This window comes from Urocitellus parryii, chromosome 15, assembly GCF_045843805.1.
Source record: "Urocitellus parryii isolate mUroPar1 chromosome 15, mUroPar1.hap1, whole genome shotgun sequence".
Classification (NCBI taxonomy): Eukaryota; Metazoa; Chordata; class Mammalia; order Rodentia; family Sciuridae; genus Urocitellus; species Urocitellus parryii.
In genome coordinates, this window is record NC_135545.1 from 33,562,338 (window position 1) to 33,580,386 (window position 18,049).

An 18,049-nucleotide genomic window follows, 5' to 3' on the forward strand; every position below is an offset into this window, starting at 1 on the left:
AATCATTTCACCTCTGAATATTCCTGCACGAACCCAGGAGCTTTGCGGGGACACTCACATCTAAACTCTTAACAATTAGTGATGGTAAGCATCATTTCATGTGCTTATTGACAATTATGCATTTTCTATTAGGAAATTTCTATTGTCCATTCAAGGTCTTTGTTTATTTTAAAATTGGGTTATTTGTTTTTTCATGGCTGAGTTGTAGGTTCCTTACCTACTCTGAATATTAACCCTTGATCAGATATGTCACTCACAAATCTTTTCTCCAATCCTGTAAGGTTGCTTTTTCACTCTATTGTGACTTTTGGTGCATGGGAATTTTTAATTTTGATGTAATCCCACGTATTTATGAGTTGCCTATGTTTTTTTTTTTTTTTTGTATCATGGCCAGGAAATTCTTACAAAAAAAACAATGTCATGAAATTATCCCTCTGTTTTCTTCTAAGAGTTTTATAGAGTTTGGTCTTATATTTAGATCTTTAATCCCCTTTGAGTTACTTTTTATATATGGTATAAGGTAGGGGTCTAATTTATTTACTTTTTAATGGTTTCCCAATACCGTTTTGAAAAGATTGACTTTTCCTCATTGTGTGATTTTAGTATCCCCGTCAAAGATTATTTGATTATGTACACAATAGTTTATATCTGGATTCTTTATTCTGTTTCATTGGTTTATAACTCTGTCTTTGAGCTTGTAGGTACACAGTCTTGATTATAGTTCTTTTTTTTTTTTTGAAATAACATTGTTGTCCACCTGTAAGTTTGATAAAATATAGGTGGTTTAGTTAAATTTTATTTTTTTTTAAATTTCATTTATGGTTGACAAAACAGTACATATTTATGGAGCACAAGTGGTGGTATGATACATGTGTACATTGTAAAATACTGAAATCAAGATAATTAAAACACTCCTCACTTTAAACATCTCTATTTTTGTGCTGAGAACCTTCAAATATTTCTTTCTACCTCTTTCGGATTAAACAATACATTATCACTGATTCTAGTCATTCTCCTATGCAAAGAACACCTGAACTTCTTCCTCTTATCTAACAGTGGCTTTTTACCCTTGGACCAACCTCTTTTCATCCTATTCAATTTTCTATTGCCCCCAACCTCAGGAAACTGCTCTTCTACTCTCAACTACTGTAAGAATAACTTTTTAAGATTCCACATATGAATAGAGAGAAGGGAAATTGCATGGAAAGGGAAGGTGATCCTCAGGGTTATACCAAATTACATACAAGAGGAAGTGAGGGGTAAGGGAAGAATAATACAAGTGGAAGAAATGTTTTACAGTAGAGGGGGTTGAGAGAGAAGAGGGGAGGGGAGGGGAGGGGAGGGGAGGGGATAGTAGAGGTTAGGATAGAGAGCAGAATTCATCAGACACTAGAATGGCAATATGTAAATCAATGGAAATGTAATTGATGTAACTGATGTGATTCAGCAATCTGTATACGGGGTAAAAATGGGAGTTCAAAACCCTTTTGAATCAAACTGTGAAATATGATATATCAAGTTAGATGTAATGTTTTGAACGACCAACAATAAAAAAAAAAAGAGGATATAAGCAGGAACAGGCTTATGCATTTGAGAGAGGTCTCTGAGGGTTAACAGTGGAATACCTGCTGTTCTGCACAGGAAAGATTAGTTACTGAGCTGATAAACCTGAAATGCTCCAGTAGATTTGGGAAGAGAACACAGAGTTTTTAGATTGCAGGAAATAAATATGCAGAATCTGAATTTCAGATGATTTTTTCCTTTATTTTAGTATAAATGTACCTTGTGAGTGTTTATGATACATGTTTCTACTAAAAACATTGAAAATCAACATCACATGATCTATTCATATGATTATAGTTCTTTTGTAGTGTATTTTTTATGTCAGGAAGCAGGAGATTTTCAGTCTGTTCTTCACAATTATTTTGGTTATTTGGGATCCTTTTAGATTCCATATAAATTAGGATGGTTTAAAAAACACTATTGGGATGATTTTTTTTTAGTTGTCAATGGACTTTATTCATTTATATATAGTGCTGAGAATTGGACCCCGTGCCTCATACATGCTAGGCAGGTGCTCTACCACTGAGCCACCACCCCAGCCCGCTATTGGGATTTTGATAGCAATTACATTAAGTCAATAGTACTAACATCTTAAAAATGTCAATTTCATGAAGAGGAGAAGTCTTCTGATTCATGAACAGGTGATGTGTTTTTCCTGGTGTATAATTGTTCTTAATTTTTTTCTACAACATTTCTAGTTTTCAGTATTGTAAGTTTTTCACCTTTTTGGTTAAATTTATTTATTCCTAAGTATTTTATTCTTTTTGATGTTATTGTAAATGGAATTGTTTCCTTAATTTGCTTTCCAAATTGTTTATGGTTGTTGTATAGAAAAACAACTGATTTTTGTTGGTTGATTTTATATCCTTTAAATTTGCTAATTTTAAAGTTAGTCCCAACAGGCTTTTTGGTGTGTTATCTGTAGGGTTTTTCCTGTGTAAGATCCTGTCATCTGCCAAGGGGGATAATTTTCCTTCCTACTTTGCAATCTGGGTCTTTTCTTGCCTGATTGCTCTGACGAGGACTTCTAGTGCTATGTTGATGAGAAGTGACGAACACAGGTATCTGTCTTGTTCCTGATCTTAGAGGAAGAGTTTTCCGGCTTTCACCATTGAATATAATGTTAGTTGTGGGTTTTTAATATATGGACTTTATTATGTTGAGGTAGTTACTTCTGTTCCTACTTTGTTATGTGTTTTTCCATACTTTTTGACAAATAGGAATGTATTGTCATTACTGTGTAGGTGATGTATTTTTTTCTACTTTCCACTTTTTTCTTTGTCTTTCCATAGTTTAACTGTGATGAGTTCATGTGTGAATCTCTTTGAATCTATTCTATTTCAAGTTCAATGAGCTTCTAAGATGTGGAGGTTAACATTTTCATTATATGGGGGCAATTTTCAGGCATTTCTCCTTCAAATTTTTTTTTCTACTCTTTTCTCTCTCTTTTCCTTCTGGGGCTCCTGTTGGATGGCCGTTGCTATACTTGGTGGTATCCCACACGTTTCTGAGGCTTCATTCATTTTCCTTCATTCTTTTCTTTCTACTGTTCTGATTGTATCACCTACATGGAGTCATTCTCAAGTTCACTGATCTTTTTTTCAATATTCATTTTTTAGCTGTAGTTGGACACAATACCTTTATTTCACTTACTTATTTTTATGTGGTGCTGAGGATTGAACCCGGGGTCTTGCATGTGCGAGGCGAGCGCTCTACCGCTTAGCCACAACCCCAGCCCAAGTTCACTGATTCTTTAGTCTGTCACCTCAAATATGTTTTTTTAATTTCTCTAGTGAAACTTTCATTTTGTCTTTTTCAAACCCCAATTTTCTAATTTCTCTTAAAGAAATTAAAAAATTTTTTTCCGGGCTGGGGATGTGGCTCAAGTGGTAGCGCGCTCGCCTGGCATGTGCAGGGTGCTGGGTTCGATCCTCAGCACCACATAAAAATAAAATAAAGATGTTGTGTCCACTGAAAACTCAAAAGTAAATATTAAAAATTTTTCTCTCTCTAAAAAAAAAACTTTGTATTTTAGTTTTCAATTTAAGAAGTCATTATCATTGTACTTTAGTATTTTGTGGGTTTGGGGGTGTGTGTGTGTTTCAGTATTGGGGATTAGAATCAGGGCCTCCGGCATGTCAAGCAAGGACTCTACAATGAGCTACATCCTCAGCTGATCACCACACTTCTTTCTTTGAACATATTTATAATAGCTATCTTGAAGACTGTGTGTGAAATCCAACATATGTATTCCCCAAGAAAGAGTTTCCAACAACTGTTGCTTTTGTATCAGTCATTCTTTGTTTCTTTGCCTGTCTTATGATTCTTTGTTGATAACTAGATATTTTAGATACTGTAACAACCCTGGATGTTGTTACCCCTGGGGTGCTTACTGTTGTTGGCCTTTGCTGGTCTGTTTCTTTGTTTGGTGTCTTGTCTGGATTAATTCTGTGGATTCTATTTCTTGCAGAGTATGTGGCAATGATGTCTCCGCTCAGTTATTTTCTATTCTTGTTTTTATTTAAAAAATCTAATTCTAGGGGTTGCCTCTGAGTCAGCATTCCTTGGTGATTTGCTAGAAGTCCTGCCTAATATCTAGAGCCAGTAAGACTTCTACCCTTTGCTCAATGGCCTGTTTGTGTTTTGGAGGGTGCATTTACAGCTCAGCCCATTCAGAAGTCTATCCCAGACTTTAACTTCTGTGTTTTCAAGGCCACGTGTTAAGCTCATGATTGATAGCGCATCAGAGCCTTCTCCAGTATTTCCTGATCTCAGCACAGTCTTGCATGTGCGCACAGCCTGCAGGACTATCAGATGTAGTAGAGCCTCATAGAGGACTACTGTCTGTCTCATTTTCCGTCCTCCCTGTTGGATTTATGGCCTATCTGTTGGCCGGCTTCCTTCCACAGACAGTATCAAGACCTCAGGCGAGCTGTGACATTTGCCTTCCTGACTGTATTCTCCTGAGGTCACTATTGTTTTTGACATTACTGATACCACTGCTTATCGGTGACAGTCCTGCTTCCTCGCATGTGGAAGTTTGGACATTAGAGAAGCACTAGAAAGCAGGGTTTATTTAAATAGGGGCAACATAGACTTCTCCCAGGAGGGACAAGGGGGCCATAGCTGGTATCCTGGTATCCCAAGAAGTGGGAGCCTTTTCCCTTTTTTATATGTCCCAGGCTTCCTGTGTTCTCCTGCTCTCTTCCCCTTTCTCTGTCCTTCCTGCCTACTTCCTTGACGAGGCTCAGGAGATGCTGGGTGGGATGGCCAACAGGTGAGAAGCAGGTGGGCTGGAGCGGCCAAGGTGGAGGGATCTGAGCAGGAAGGGGAATGACTAACAGCTCCCTGTAGGGAGGGACAGTCCCTGGGACAGGTTACCTTAGCAAGGGGTTGGAGCAGGGGCAGGTTATCTTTTCTACCTATCTACACTGACTGCCTGTCTAATTCTGGCTTCAGTACTCTGACATTGTAAATTTCTGCAATCTGCTCCAGATAGTCACCCCTTGCTGACCACTTTGGTAGACCTTCCACACCATGATGTTGAGGGGAAGAGAAATATGAATACAATAATTTTGTTCTTTTTAATATTTTTTTTTAGTTGACAATGGACTTTATTTATTTATATGCAGAGCTGAGAATTGAACCCAGGGCCTCACACATGCTAGGCGAGCACTCTACCTCTGAGCCACCACCCCAGCCCTGCCATGGTTTTCTTAAAGGAAATACTCTTCAATCTCTTATATGCTGTATTAGTTTTGTTGTTGCTGCTGTAACCAAACTGACCGACTTGAAAATAACAAATTTATTATCTTACAGTTTTATGGGTTGGAAACCAGGTCTCACTGGGCTAAAATCAGTGTCCGCAGGGCTGCATTCCTTCCGGAGCCTCTAGGGGGAAATCCATTTCCTTCCCCTTTCCAGCTTCTAGAGCCTCTATGCATTCCTTAACCAGCGACTCCCTTCCACGTTCAGAGACGAGGATGGCCAGCCAAATCTCTCCCTCCACATTTAAGAAATTCCTGTGATTACAGTGAGCTCACTAGATCATCCAGAATAATTTCTTTAAGGTCAGCTTTCATTTCCCCTTGCCATGGAACCTGACATAGTCATACCTCCCACGGATACTTTTTGGGTGAGGGGGCGTGTGCTAGAGATTGAACCCAGGGATGCTTTACCACTCAACTACCTCCACAGCCCTCTTTCTAATTTTGAGACAGGGTCTTGCTAAATTGCTGAGGCTGGCCTTACACTTGTAATCCTCCTGCTTGGGCCTCCCAGGTTGCTGGGATTACAGACGTGTGTGCCACCACACCCAACCACACCCACTTTTGATAAGCTTCCAGTTTTCACGTGGTTATTTGTGACACTGTGGGCCGTTTGTCATTGTTCTGTGGGAGGAGAGTTTTAGCTCCTTACCCCGAGTGACAAATTCATATGGTACAAAATGATATAGTCCTGAAAATGACTCCACCAGAGAACAAGCAATGACATAGTCGAGTCTCATAAGCATAACTTCGACTGAAAGGAGTCAAGCATGAAAGAATGCTTTTCATATGATTCAAGTAGAATCACTGGAAAAGTCCAGGTACCAGGAGTCCCCCAGGGGTGGCTTCCCTTCTTCTATGATTAGAAGAAGTCCTAAGGGGGTTCTGGGTGCTGATATGTTCTGATTTCATTTTTTTTTTTTTTTTACTTTTTATTTTAAAGCCATTCCAAACTTGAGAACATTTGCAAAAAAAAAAAAAACAGTGAAGCACTCCTGTGTTCCTATCACCCCGATTCACCAATTATTGACATTTGATCACTTAAAAAAAAAATCATTCTCTCTGTCCAGAGAGGACTCCAGGCCCAGGCAGTAGGCCAGTAGCCCTGCGGCAGCAGCTCTCTGGGGCGCAGCATGAGATAGTGCGAGGGGAGCTTCGCGGCTGGTCCTTGGGGACCCATTCCCCAGTAGGCTAGGTGGTCCTCAGGCCCCTCATCTCCTGGGGATTCTGGATGCTCTGGGTTCCCCCGGATTTCTTCACAGTCCTCCAGGCAAATAAACAACAAGAAAATGAATGTTAGAACCTTCTATGGAAAGAACCCGGGGCTTGGGGATGACTGTGCCTGGGTTTCCTTCTTCTCTCTTCCCCTCATGCCATCGCTCACCCTTTCCCACTTCCCTTTTGTGCTTCCCTCCCTGGAGGATGTCACCTCCTCTCCTCCTAGTTTCAGCCAACACCTTGTCTGGGGACCGTGAACTTGGGCTTCCCTGGGCCAAGCACGGTGCTCCTTTGACTTGGCTTTCCCCATGGTGTTGTGAGTGAGGGCCACCCACATGCAAGTCCTGGATCTCACAACCTGGCGGGGCGAGTCAGAGCCTGAGTCCCTCCTGTCTATCCAGCTCCCACTGCCAGTTGGTGCCAGAGCTGCGATGCAGTCTGCTCTCTAGAAGTTACAGTTCCATCACATTGGTCCTAACCTACAGGTGCCCAGGTACCTGCCATTTTCTTTTTAATATTTAGTTTTTAGTTGTAGGTGGACACAATATCTTTGTTTCATGTTTATGTGGTGCTGAGGATTGAACCCAGTGCCTCACATGTGCTAGGCAAGCGCTCTACCACTGAGCCACAACTCCAGCCTGAGGTACCTGCCATTTTTATGCAAAAATATAAAACCCACAAAATATACCAAAGGGCAAAAGAGGCAGATGCATGTGGGGCAGGTAGAATGTTTGCTTTTCTATGGGGCCGTCTTGCAGGAAAGCTGTCCTGTTTTACAATGGGACATGCCCCGGGAAACCCAACTGGAGCATGCACCCATCAGAACGAGGTTCTGGAGGCTGAATCCTCTTCTCCTGGCCAGTCATTGCTCCTTAGATGATGTCCAGTAGCTCAACATTTGCAGAGACTCTTCACTAAACCAGTTCCTCTTCCTCCTGGGCCCTCAGATACTGGGCTTCCCATCCTTCTTGCAGGTAGAGGAGACTACGTGTTGGAATTCCAGCCAATGGAATGCGATCAGACCACACGGACACAAATTCTAGACCTGATCCAAAGAGCTTCCCACACTCTGGGGTCTTTTCTATTTTCTCTTCCATGACTGGATGCTGATGAGCACCCCCAGGTGCTACAGAGCAGATGGGAGGAGCCTCGGTGCCCAGGTCATCCCTTGGAGAAGAGCTGCCCGTGAATGAGGAATAGCCTGTTGGGACTTTCTGTAATGAGAGATGAACTTCATGTGTCTGAGTCATTGTATGATTTGGGTTTATCTGCTAGTTACATTTTTTTTTTTTTTAACCAGGGATTGTACCCAGGGGCACTTAACCACTGAGCTATGCCCCAGCTCTTTTTATTTTTTGAGACAGGATCTTGCTAAGTTGTGTAGAGCCTTCCTCAGTTGCTGAGGCTGGTCTCAAAATTGCGATTTTCCTGCCTCAGCCTCCAGAGCTGCTGGGATTACAGGCGTGCAACACCATACCTGGGCTATTAGTTACAATATTTGATGTTACATTATCTAACATGTGCTGGCTAACCCAATTCTAATGCTTTCTTTTCTAAACTACCAAAAAACAAAACAAAACAAAACAAAACAAAAAAACAACAACAACAAAAATTTATATCCTTCATGTGTTCAACAGTTTCCCCATCCCACATAAGACAAAAAAGATTTTTGTTTTGTTTGCTTTTTTGATACCGGGGATTGAACCCAGGGGCACTTAACCCTGAGCCATTTCTTCAGGCCTTTTATGTATTTTTTTAAATTTTAGACAATTTTAGCCACAGCCTTAGCCCATAGAGGACCTTAAGTTCAAAGCCAGCCTCAGCAGTAGGACACTCGCCTAGCACATGGGGGGCCCTGGGTTTGACCCTCAGCACCACATAAAAATAAATAAATAAAATAAAGGTCTTGTGTCCAACTACAACTGAAAAATAAATATTTTTGGAAAAAAGAAAAAAGATCCTCCTGCCTCAGCCTCCAGAGCCTCTGGGATTACAGGCATGGGCCACTGCACCTGGCCAGAATTATTTTCTTAATCCTCTGTCAATACCCCGGAAACACGATGTGCTCCAGGGGTTTATCCCTCGTGGCCCCCCTGGAGGGACCCTGCCTCTCATGAATCCACCCTCACAGGGAGCTCCCAGGGGATCTTTGGGGTGGAATTAGATGGAGAGACTGGGAGGTGGGTTGGGAGACAGCAAGTGCTACCCTTCCTTTGAGCCTTCCTATGAAGGTCCAGTTTCTGGAAGGGATGTGGAGTCCAGGCGCTCTGAAGACGGGAGGGGCCAGCAGCAGTGTGTTGCCCGCAGATGCCACCACACAGTGGAGGAAAGAGATGGGGGGTCGGGTGATGTCCTTGAGGAGGAGAGCGGCTTTGTCCGGAGCCAGGAAGGCACAAGCCTGGGGACAGACGCCCTCACTGGTCGTGGGTGGGTGTGGTCCTCCGGCAACCTCTCTTTTCTGGGGAAAATAGGATTCAGGGTCACCGGTCGCCTGCGAGGACCGTGGAGGAGGAGTTTGGAGCCTGAGTGGTGGTCGAGGAGGGGCCGGGGTGATGAGGACAAGCCGCGGGGATCCTGGTGGCACACGGATCTCCAGAGGTTGGTGATCTTGAGTGGCCGGTTGGCACGGCTGGGTGTTTCTCTGCCACGACCACGGTGTAGGTGCAGGACGGGTGACGGGAGGGGACTGGGTAAACCGACCCTGGAGTGACAGTCCAGGAAAATGGAGAGAAACAAGGACGAGAGGCGGAGCAATGCGCGGGGACGAGGGACAGCGTCAGTCTGGGGGGGTCATTGGTGTTGGATGCCCCGGGCCATGAGCTGCACTGCTCCTTGATGGTGCTGGACAGGGCGTGGCTGGGAATGGCTTGGCAGTGAGGGGCGCAGGGAGGTGAGGCACAAGTTCACTGGCCGAGAGGAGGTTGCCGATGGGAGGCTGGTACCAAGTCACCATGATGATCACGGAGTCGCTGGAGAGACTGGCCAGGACAGGACACTGTCATTGTCAGGGAGGAGAGGGGCTGCAAAGTCTGCTGACAGCACTTCCAAGAGGGGAGGAGAGAGGGGAAATGGATGGTTTGGAAGCAGCCTTGAGGAGCCAGGAGGATCCTCTCCCGCCTCAGCCCCCCGAGCCACGCTGCAGTTCCGTGCACAGCCACCCTTCAGAAGGCTGCGGGGGAAGCAGGGACGTCAGGGGAGAAGCAGGTTTAGAGCAAAAGGTGAGTGAAAAGATGAAGGGAACGGGGAGGCCCACGCGGGGACGTCCACTCATTCTAGAAGTGTCATAGTGAGAATGTGGAAACAACCTAAATGTTCACCTCGTGAAGGATGGAGGGTTCCAACACAGGGCTGGAGGCTGGGGGCGTAGCTCAGTGGTGGGGTGCTTGCCTGGCATCCTCCCTCAGCACAGCAAAATAACAACAATCACACAAAGCCATCCATAACACAGGATGAGCTGCTCACCACAGTGACAAATGACGTGCTAAAGGCATCAGGAGGAAGAAAAGCTGATACAGGAGTGGAGGCAGTTGTCCCTGGTGACATTGGGCAAGGTGCCACTTGTATAAAATGTTAAGATCCACAGAGCAGAGTCGTGGAATTGGTTGATGGGGCCATAATGGTACAACGGGCTCCTTGGGTGGAGCAAGTTCCCCAGAATCTCCACGTGGTGTGTTTGTGGTTGTCCACGGAAAGAAAGGGAGGGAAGCTTCTGTTGTACCTAAAATATTTTACCTCTTAATGAAAAATCAAAAAGAGTAAGGAGTGCCAACCAAAACAGAGGGAAATGTCAACTGCTGTGGGATCTGGGCTGCGAGTCCTAAGATTTATTTACTTTTTTTGTATATTTGAAAGATTTCATTTAGAAATTTAAAGGATAAAAAAACCCGGGGAGAGGGAATTTCTAGAAAGTACAGTGATCAGGCCGGGTGCGGTGGCACACGCCTGTAATCAATCCCAGCTGCTCTGGAGGCGGAGGCGGGAGGATCTCAAGTTCAAGTCCAGCCTCAGCAATTTAGCGAGGCTCTCAGCAACTTAGGGAGACGCTGTCTTAAAATAAAAAAATAAAAAGGGCTGGGGGTGTGGCTCAGTGGTTAAGTACCTCTGGGGTACCCACTTCCACTCCCAAGAAAAAAAAACCTGTTCAACCACACAAAGACAATCAACCTGATTTAAAAAGATACATAAAGGACTTGAACAGATATCTTCCCAAAGAATATATCCAAATGGCCAATATGCACATGATAAGATGCTAAATATCATTAGTCATCAGGGAAGTGCTAATCAAAACCACATGGTACCACCTCACACCCAGTAGGATGGCTGACATGGTTAGAGCAGACACTGGTGAGGAAATAGAGGGATCAGAGCCCTCAGACATTGCTGGTAGGAATGTAAAATAGTACAACCTCCTTGGAAACAGCCTGGCAGGTCCTCAAAAAGCTAAACATAGAGTTTCCATACAACCTACAATTCCATCCTACACATGTATCCCCAAAGCATTAAAAACACGCATCTGGGTGCAAAGGCTCATACCTGTAAGTTCAGAAGACTAAGGCAGGAGGATTGCAATTTTAAAGCTAGACTCAGCAATTTAATGAGACGGCCAGCAATTTGCTAAAGTCCTATCTCAAAATAAAAAATAAAATGGACTGGGTATGTAACTCAGTGGTAAAACACTCCTGGGTTCAATCCCCACTACAAAAAAAAAAAAAAAAAAAAGAATTGGAAACATGTTCCCGAGCCAGGCACTGTGGCAATGCCCGTCATCCTAGCGACAAGGTAAACTGAGGCAGGAGGATAGAAAGTTGGAGGCCAGCCTCAGCGACTTAGTGAGATACTGTCTCAACATTAAAAATTAAAATAAAAAGGGTTGGGAATGCAGCTTGGTGGTAAAGCACCTGAGTTCAATTCCTAGTACCAAAAAAATAAAGAAAAGAAAACATGTTCACATAAAAGTTTGTATCCCACAGTCCCCAAATGGAAACAACCCCAATGTCCATCAGCTGATGAATGGATAAAGTGCAGGCTCTCCGCATCATGGACTATTGATCATCAACAGAAAAGAATGGGTGCCTTGGGCTAAGTGGCAGGAGTCAAACACAAACCTCATGTACCACATGATCCCTTTTCTGCAAAACGCTAATGAAAAGCAAACCCAGAGAGGTGGAAAGCACACTCGTGAGGTCGAGGGTTGGAATAGGTGAAAACAGAGAGTGGTGCTGTGGAGCGGGCTCCTTCCTGGGGTGAGGACAATACCTTGGAATTAGGTAGAAGGGTGTCCAACCTTGCCAAGACAGGAAGAAGCACCAAATCTTACACTTTAAAAGGCTGAGTTGGAGACATCTCAATTAGAAACGGACGCCCAGCACGGCAAGCGCACATGTCGTTAGTCCCAGTGGCTCAGGAGGCTGAGGCAGGAGGATCTCGAGTTCAAAGCCAGCCTCAGCAAAGGAGAGGCACTCAGCAACTCAGTGAGACCCTGTCTCTAAATAAAATACAAAATAGGGCTGGGATGGGGCTCAGTGGTAAATTAGTGCCCCTGAGTTCAATCCCTGGTACAAAAACACAAAAAAACAAAACCTAAAGACCTGAAGTCAAATCCAGGCTCCATCAGTGTGGCCTAGGCAGACGGTTTCCATTCCCTGAGCCTTGGTCCCTCATTGGAGGGAGGATGGCTCAGGTTGCGCTGACGGAGGTGGATTCCATAGGTGACTTGTTACCATCACTGCCACCTTTACCGGGATGGGACCATGCTGCAGGCTGCATGCAGTTAGGGTGCAGCTGGGCTGTATTGTCAGGCCTCAGCAAAACCCCTTGGCTGGGGGCTCCCTGGTTTTGTTTCTTCATTTGAGAAATGGGCATAACAATAGTAGCCTCTTTAAAATGTTTCTCCAGGGAGACAATGAGATGGTGAATGTGAAATACCAGACACAATAAGTCTAGCTCTCTGTAGGTACCAGTTTGTTAGTCAGCTTTCCATGACTATGAAAAAATGCCTGAGGTGATCAAGGTATAAAGAAAAATGGCTGATTTTGACTCACAGTTTTAGGGGTTTCTGTCCATGACCATTGGTGCCTTGCTTTGGCTTATGGAGAAGTAGCATATCATGGTAGGACTGTGTAGAGAAAGAAGAGCCGAGTGTCCTGCAATCCCCTTTGAGTGCACACCCCTAACAACCCTAAAACCTAAGCCTCCTGCTCAGTCCTAACTTTTAAATGTTCTATCACCTGCCAATAGCTCCACAGTCTGGGACCAAGCATTGAACACATGGAGGAAATTCTAGGTCCACCGTGGCATTACCATCATCATCATCACCAGGATTATATTACTGAGGCCTCGGTGGTCACTGGGGCCATTTAGCCCCCAGAAGGCATTTCCTTCCTTCTCCGGCCTTCCCCGTCCTCCGAGAGCTTTCCCTGCCTGGCAGTCTCCCAGGGTCCACATGGACGCAGCCTCAAAGCCTCCTCCTGGGATCCTGCTCACCTCTCCTTGCTCACGAGGGCCCTGGACTTGCACGCCCGCTGGCCCCACGCTCCGGGAACGGTGCTTTCCCTTCCTCCTGCTCCTGGGACAAGCTGGGTGCTGGCCTCCACCCTCCGGAAGAGGAGGCTTCAGGATGGGGCTCACAGCGCTCAGGGCCAGGGGCCTAGGGGGTCCTCCCCGGGGCGCCCCCTGCTCTGCGGAAAAGAGGAAGCTGGTGGCTGATATTTAAAGCAGGGACTTTCTTTCTGTGTCTCAGTGGAAGCAAAAAGCCAGCCACCCCGTACTTCTAGGAATTCATCCTCGGCACCGCCCTGCCCTCGGAGTCCACTCCAGGAATGTTATTTGGTCATTTTTATGTAAATGAAAAAGGAGGGGAAACCCTGACTGTTGGCCATGGGGGACTGGAGTGAGCATCAGGAGCCTCCATGGAGTGGGGGACCCTCCGCCTCTGGGAAGAGAGGGCTCCCCACGCGGACTTCAGGTGGAGCAAGCCTTTGTGCCCACCCACCGCGGCCCTCCCACCTCATTCTCACACCTCCCCTCCCTTTTTTTCTTCCTTCTTGCCGTCCATCTTTCCTTCCTCCTCCCTCCTTCCTTCCTTCCTACCCTCTCATTTCTTCCAATGAGCGCCTGGATTTATGAGCTTCCATGGGCGTAAAACATTTCTTTCTTTCTTTTTGGTACTAGGGATTGAACCCAGGGGCCCTCAGCCACTGAGCCACATCCCCAGCCCTTTGCATATCTTACTTAGAGACAGGGTCTTGCCAAGTTACTGAGGGCTCACCAAGTTGCTGAGGCTGGCCTTGAACTTGAGATCCTCCTGCCTCAGCCTCCAGAGCTGCTGGAATTACAGGCGCCCGCCCCCATGCCCAGCTGGTGAAAACCATCTGTGAAGAACAAATAAGAAATTACTGAGCCTGGGGCCTCTTAGGGAAGACATGACACCTGGGGGTAGTTCTCGGAGGAGAATTACTTTTGGGTCCACACCGTAGATTTAGAATGGCATCTTTTCGCACAGGCCGTTCATGCACACGGAAAAGTCAAATCACACAAGAGGGTGTTTGGTGGAAGGTCACTCACCCTGCCCGCGGCCGAGGTCCCCTCTTCAGAGGCAGCTAATGCTATCAAGTCGCTTATGTATCCTTCCAGGAGTGACAATGCCTTTGTGGAAATGCACACGGGATGTTATGCATTTTTATTGTGATAAAATGTGCATCACAGAAAATTCACCATTTTAACTTCTCCATTTTGTTTTGCAGTGCTGGGGATCAAACTTAGGGCCTCCCCTGCCAAGTCGGGGTCCACCACCGGCCTGCCACCGCGTCCTAAATTCTAAGCATTTTTAAGTGTGCGGTTGAGCAGCCTCACCTCCAGCCACGGGGCGGCCTCGTACCCTCCGTCTCTAGAAGTCCTTCATCTTCCCAAACGGAAGCTCTGTCCCCATAAAACACTAACTCGCCGCTCCCCGCCACTCTCCCTGTCCTCTGCTCTCTGACTCCACGAGTTTGACTCCTCCAGACCCCTCCTGTTAGTGCAGTCACCCCCCATCGGTCCTTTTGTCCTGGGTTGACTTTGCCCAGCAGCGTCTCAGTCCCTCTGGGTGTCAGACCGTCCTTCCCTTTAAAGACCCAATAACGTCCACCCCACGTCCGGCCTGCCCTTTCCTGTCTGTTGGTCGGTTCATGGACATTTGGGGTGTTTCTTCCTCTGTGTATTTTATTGTTTGCTTGTTTAGGAGATGGGGTCTCCCTCCGCTGCCCAGATGGCCTCGACTCCTGGGCTCAGGCCGTCCTCCTGCCTTGGCCTCCGGAGTAGCTGGGACCGCAGCGGGTGCCACTGTACAGAGACCTGGCTTTGTTTTTTGTTTTTGGGGTTTTTTTTAATAAATGAAAGTTAGTTCAAACAAGAGGAGAAGGAAGGCTGGGGCAGAGGATTGGGACTGGGAGACAGGCACACACCGCGGCAGCACGGGGTGAGGCACTGTCACTTCCTAAGAGGAGAGAAAACACCTGGTCATCCGTGCGTCCAGCTGTGCCCCAGTGGTTCCCCACCTGCAGCCCGAGAGGAACCGGCTCCCCTTGTATTTTAGAAGACCAGCCCATCCCTGGGCCTGTCTGGGCGCCCACCCCTTCTTCAGCCCTAGGGAGCCCAAGGGCGCCGGGGAGCAGAGGCCACAGGCCCACAGGGAAGGGGCTGGGGCTGGGGCGCTGCTGCAGAGCCCGGAGGGACCTGGGGACTCAGGTGCTCTCCAGGAGGTCCCTCAGCCCACCCATGCAGGGCCTCAGCCCTGGCAGGGCCCCTGTAAGAAAACCCCAAACTTCAGAGGAAAAACCAGCCCCAATGCTGTCACTCCATCCTCCAGTGACAGCTCTGTGCTCACAGGATGGCTCCGCTTCAGATATTTCTTGGCTGAAGCAGGAGTTTGACAGCAGCCTGGGCAGCATAGCAGGTTTCTTCATGACATTTGAAATGTCCAGGAAGAACTGTAAGTAGTTCAACCATCCCCAGGACATCTGCCACCGAGCTGTACCCTTGTCACCCTGGTGCATTTTGCCATTTTTGCTTTGTCTCACCTTTCTCTCCCCGGGGACTTTCTCACCCTTATGCACACAGCCAAGGACGCACACACACACACACACACACACACACAGACACACACACTCACTCACACACACACACACACTACATAGACATCAGTGTATCTCTGTGTGCACTTGACAAAACTTTCAAGTGCACACATGTGCATATTTGTATACCCCTACACCCTCATCTGCATACACACGGCACACACGCATTTTCCCCTGAACTCTTTGAAATCAAGGACATCATGACCTTCACCTCCAGATACTTCCTTCAAGGCCTATCTCCTAAGAATGGGACCTTTCTCCTGCAATCCATGAAGTCTTCATGCACCCAGGGAGATCAACAACAAACCCTACTGTCACCCCACACCCAGGCCACATTCAGGTTCCCCAGATGTTCTCCAAAGGTCTCTTAAAGCTGGTTTTCAAAACTAGAAGTCCTGCCAGGTGCGGTGGTGCACACCTATAATCCCAGTGGCTCGGGAGGCTGAGGCAGGAGGATCTCAAGTTCAAAGCCACAGCAACGTAGCAAGGCCGTGAGCCACTTGGTGAGACCCTGTCTCTAAATAAAATTCGAAAAAGGCTGGGGATGTGGCTCAGTGGTTCAGCGCCCCTGGGTTCAATCCCTGGTACCAAAAAACAAAGCAAAACAAAACAAAAAACCCTAGAATTTAACCCAGGCCCACATACTGCATTTGGCTGCTATGTCCCTTACGTCCCTAGAGACTGACACTAAATGTCCTGGCCACTTAACATTGTTTTTAAAATGGCGTTATCTTCTTGCTGGCCCTGGGAAGTGGCCCTGCAGAGGTCTGAAGGTCCCTCTGTCTGATTGTTTCCTTATTGGATCATTTATCTTCTTCTACTTCCTGTATTTCTTTTTGAAACTGGAAGTTAGTCCTGAGAGCGTATATATATATATTTAACTGGACATCAGTCCCAGTGGCTTGTCTGGATTTGGAGGGACGCTTTATAGGTAAAACACACATAACATACGCTCACCGTCGCAACTGTGCAACGCAGTGACATGAAATGTGCTCTCACAGTTGGCAGCCACCACCACAATCTGTCTCCAGAACTGAGACTCCGTCCCATCAGACACCAACTCCCCGTGCCCCTCCCCGATCCCGCCACAGCCCCTGGCAACCCCCCCGCCACCTTCTGGATCTATGGATGTGGCCATCTAGGGACTTGACCGGTGGAATCAGACATTGTCCCTTTATGACGAGGCTGGTGTAGTGCCCTTGGCCAAGAGCCCCCCAAGGCAGGGCTGTGCCCGTCGTGTTGAGTCCTTTCTGGAGGCTCATGGGCCCTCTGCCTGACCTGCCTGTCAGCCTCTCCCCTCTGGCCACCCTGCTGGGCCAGCACTCTCCCCAGCCCTTAACCCCACCCACCCCGTCCCGACCACCACAGGGCCTTTGCACTTGTGTTTTCTCCCTGGAAGGCTCCACCCTGTTTTCTGGGTCTTGGCTGGAACCTGGAACGTCACTCCCTCCTGAGGCCTTCCCTGCCCACAGCTTCTCCCCCTGGTCTGCCTGTTCTCCCCTTTCCTGTTGTCTTGGTGGCATTCATCACAGGGACATGCCCTTGTCTGGTATTATTTGCCTGTTGTCTGTCTCAGAGGCAAACGCCACAGACGCAGGGAACTCTGCTTTCCCCAACTCTTGGCAGCACACCAGGCACATAGTAGGTGCTTGTGTTAGTTCCTCCTCCCTGCTTTAACAAATCACCACAAACCACACGAGTGTACAACGGTTCGGCTCAGGAAGCTGACGTCTTAACTGTCTCATTGGACTACTCAAGGTGTGGCCAGGGCCGTGCTCCCCGGTGGCTCTGGGTACCCTCCGGTTCCTCACCCTCTCCAGCTCCTCCAGGTCCCTGCTTGCCTGGCTCCACAGTCCTGCACCGTTTGGTCCCTGCCCTGTCACCCTGTGTCCTCTTCTGACTCTGGCCACTGCCCTCTCTTGGGATGACCCTAGGATTGCCTGGTCACTTGAAGGACCCAGGACATCTCCCTATTTTAAGGTCTTCAGCTTAACCATACCTGCAAAGTCCTTTTCAGCACGTAAGGTGACACATTCACAGATCGAGGGTTTAGGACGTGGCTCTTTTTAGGGGACCATTGCTCCATCCAGGGTTCAATGACCACTTGTGAAATGAAGGAACGAGCGAGTCAGGGATGGGTCCCCGGCCCACGGGACCCTGAGTCTTGAGGTGCAGGCCTGGCTCAGGCGCTGTGAGGCTGGGTCCTCTCTTGCTCCGAGCCTCAGTTTCTGAGCTCCACTTGAGCCTGGTTCTTGGAGGGGACTGGGGACAGGAAAAAAGGGGACAGCAGCCCTCCGAGCACTTGGGGTTTGGCTTCTGAGGAACCTGAGAAAGACAGAACCTGGCCCAGCGGGCTGGGGTCCCTGGGACAGTGGAATGCCCTGAGGGGGT